The sequence below is a fragment of the Salmo trutta genome, chromosome 33, assembly GCF_901001165.1.
Source record: "Salmo trutta chromosome 33, fSalTru1.1, whole genome shotgun sequence".
Lineage (NCBI taxonomy): Eukaryota > Metazoa > Chordata > Actinopteri > Salmoniformes > Salmonidae > Salmo > Salmo trutta.
The window spans coordinates 41266872-41270796 of NC_042989.1; the positions used below are offsets into that span (position 1 = coordinate 41266872).

The 3925-nt window shown below is 45.6% G+C and overlaps 1 protein-coding gene across 1 annotated transcript in view; it reads right to left on the reverse strand.

The window, feature by feature from the left end:
• The window catches only part of slc2a1c (solute carrier family 2 member 1c), a 22632-nt gene extending 21067 nt beyond the window's left edge, over positions 1–1565 (reverse strand). The window contains exon 1 of the mRNA XM_029730981.1: positions 1442–1565. The gene's annotated coding sequence lies outside the window, so the exon portion shown is untranslated. The remainder of the gene's footprint in view (positions 1–1441) is intronic.
• Between the last annotated feature and the right edge of the window lie 2360 nt (positions 1566–3925).

The following is a 3925-nucleotide window of genomic DNA, read 5'->3' on the forward strand; positions in this document are numbered from 1 at the left end:
TTGGTACCTAGAAGTCAACGCTGAGTTGGCACCTAGGAGTCAACACTGAGTTGGCACCTAGGAGTCAACACTGAGTTGACACCTAGAAGTCAACACTGAGTTGGCACCTAGAAGTCAACACTGAGTTGGTACTTAGAAGTCAACACTGAGTTGGCACCTAGAAGTCAACACTGAGTTGGTACTTAGAAGTCAACACTGAGTTGGCACTTAGAAGTCAACACTGAGTTGATACTTAGAAGTCAACACTGAGTTGGTACCTAGAAGTCAACACTGAGTTGGTACCTAGGGTGAAGTTGCCCCAAGATGCTGATCGGTCAGTTTAGTATTTTCTACTAATAGTTAAGGTTAGAATCGGAGGAGAGGAAACTTCACCCTGGAGCACGAATTTACATGTACACTGAGTGTACAAAACATTAAGAACACCTTCCTCATATTGAGTTGCCCTCAGAATAGTCTCAATTCTTCGGGGCATGGACTCTACAAGGTGTCGAAAGTGTTCCACAGGGATGCTGGTCCATGTTGACTCCAGTGCTTCCCACAGTTGTGTCAAGTTGTCTGGATGTGTTTTGGGTCGTGGACCATTCTTGATACACACGGGAAACTGTTGAGCGTGAAAAACTCAGCAGCGTTGCAGTTCTTGGCACAAACCGGTGCGCCTGGCACCTGCTACCATACCCCCGTTCAAAGGCACTTCAATATTTTATCTTGCTAATTCACCCTCTAAATGGCACACACACACACACAATCCATGTCTCAATTGTCTTCCCACTGATGAAATTTGAATTTAACAAGTGACATCAGTAAGGAATCATAGCTTTCACCTGGATTCACCCGCTTCAGTCTATGTCACGGAAAGAGCCGGTGTCCTTAATGTTTAGTCCAGTCAGTGTATGTTATAAGAAGTTCCAACAAGTAAATCACACTGGACGAGCATGTGTTAAGTCACGGGTTGGCAGAGGAATGTTTATTATCACAGGCTGGTCTGACAGAGGAACCCTTATTATGACGGGCTGGCCGTTCGTCAGGTGGTAATATGAATAAAACAAATCACATTGATAGATAGTATCATTTAGATTACCGGATCAGTGTAAATAGGCTGGTAGATTTGACATCCGGTACTATAACCATCCGGTACAATAAAACACAATACACATAAAATCCGAAACTGATTATACTATACTAAGTGATTATACTATATTTATTCTATTCATGGTGCCAAAGTAATGTCATGATCACAAATTTTTTTTCTTCTTCTGGTGTTTCTACAATCAGATATTTAAGTATTGTAAAGGCTACAATCTACATCGCCTTCTGTCACAGGCTTCACGAAGTGAGTGAAGACTACAGTCTACATGGTGTAAGTACTGTCAAGCTCTCCAGCTGGATCTTTGTGACACAAAACCTTAAGTGACATTCCGTAACCTCCCAAACAGAGTCTTACCTGAGCCGTGGGGATAACCTGGGCTTCTTCCCCTTCCTAGAAAGCCTATAATTGATGATATGATCAGTAATATTCAGTTATTAGTCCTTGCTGTTTTCACTTCTCCTGTGAACGTCCTGTGTTTGTCCGCTCTTCATCCCTCTCCTCTTACTGCAGCAGAAGGTCTTCTGCCCCCCACTCCCGCTACCCACAACCTCCCTGCTACCCCACCACTGTTGTAGGATGAAGTCGTCCCTGAACAATGATCTTGGGTCAGTTTTACATACTCCCCACTAATGGTTGAGGTTAGGATTGATGGAAGGGGAGCTGATCCTAGAGCTGTACTTTGGGAAAACTTAGCCCATGAGAACAGTGATGAAGTCACATCCAGCTGGTGAATTTGGGGCAGGCCTGAGAGAATGGTACAATGGTAGAGCTGGGCCTTCAGTGGTCAGAGGGAACAAGCAGAGACCCCCCCCCCATCCCCCCCCCCCCCCCCCCCCGGCTGGGACACTGGGCACATGTAGAGTAAATGTACCACATTGTACTTGTTTCACCCTGGCTGATCTGTCCACTGCTAAACGAACTACACAACAATCAAAGTATCTACAAAAGCAAATCAGACACATGGTTAATAAGAGAAATAATCATTTCTGTAATGTCGAGTGCCACTACACTTAGCTTAATAAAGTAAGAACACACAGAAGGTTTAAAATGTAGATTATCGGTGTTCAATGCACTGATCAGCTTCATCCCGGAGGACTACGAGCCACACCCAGCCATCACACAGAGGTGGAACTATTTCCAGGCACGAGGTTTTAATTGACTAGCATGAGCTGGAATGGCGGGAACATGCTTTAAGGATTGTCAGAATGTGATTTAGCTACACACACCTGTCCAGAGCCATATCAGGGAGTGATTTAGGTACACACACCTGTCCAGAGCCATATCAGGGAGTGATTTAGGTACACACACCTGTCCAGAGCCATATCAGGGAGTGATTTACCTACATACACCTGTCCAGAGCCATATCAGGGAGTGATTTAGGTACACATACCTGTCCAGAGCCATATCAGGGAGTGATTAAGGTACACACACCTGTGCAGAGCCATATCAGGGAGTGATTAAGCTACATACACGTGTCCAGAGCCATATCAGGGAGTGATTTACCTACACACACCTGTCCAGAGCCATATCAGTGAGTGATTTACCTACACACACCTGTCCAGAGCCATATCAGGGAGTGATTTAGGTACATCCTTTAAGGATTGTCAGAATGTGATTTAGCTACACACACCTGTCCAGAGCCATATCAGGGAGTGATTTAGGTACACACACCTGTCCAGAGCCATATCAGGGAGTGATTTAGCTACACACACCTGTCCAGAGCCATATCAGGGAGTGATTTAGGTACACACACCTGTCCAGAGCCATATCAGGGAGGGATTTATGTACACACACCTGTGCAGAGCCATATCAGGGAGAGAAGAGTGCACTGTGGTTTGCTGGTCATGTTTACAGACAGAACGACTCCCCTTCCGGTGAACTGATCCTTTGGTAACCATTGCATGAAGACAGCTTAGCTCTTGAAACACTTTCCAACCCTGTTCCTGGAGCGCTACTCTCCTGTAGGTTTACACCAGAGCTGCCCAAACCATTTCCTGGAGAGAACCCGCCCTGTAGGTTAACACCAGAGCTGCCCAAACCATTTCCTGGAGAGAGCCCGCCCTGTAGGTTAACACCAGAGCTACCCAAACCATTTCCTGGAGAGAACCCGTCCTGTAGGTTTACACCAGAGCTGCCCAAACCAGTTCCTGGAGAGAACCCGCCCTGTAGGTTAACACCAGAGCTGCCCAAACCATTTCCTGGAGAGAACCCGTCCTGTAGGTTAACACCAGAGCTGCCCAAACCATTTCCTGGAGAGAACCCACCCTGTAGGTTTACACCAGAGTTGCCCAAACCATTTCCTGGAGAGAACCCGCTAACACCAGAGCTGCCCAAACCAGTTCCTGAAGAGAACCCGCCCTGTAGGTTAACACCAGAGCTGCCCAAACCATTTCCTGGAGAGAACCCGCCCTGTAGGTTAACACCAGAGCTGCCCAAACCAGTTCCTGGAGAGCAACCGTCCTGTAGGTTTACACCAGAGCTGCCCAAACCAGTTCCTGGAAAGCAGGCAAAAAGTGCTCAGCATATGTGGGAACTCCTTCAAGCATTCCAGGTGAAGCTGGTTGAGAGAATGCCAAGAGTGTGCAAAGCTGTCATCAACGCAAAGGGTGGCTATTTGAAGAATCTCAAATATAAAATATATTTTTATTTGTTTAACACTTTTTCTACATCATTCCATATGTGTTATTTCATAGTTTTGATGTCTTCACTATTATTCTACAATGTAAAAAATAGTAAAAAATAAAGAAAAGCCCTTGAATGAGTAGGTCTTCTTAAACTTTTGACCAGTAGTGTATGTAGTTGCCCTTAATGAGGTGATCATTCAGATGATCAGACACA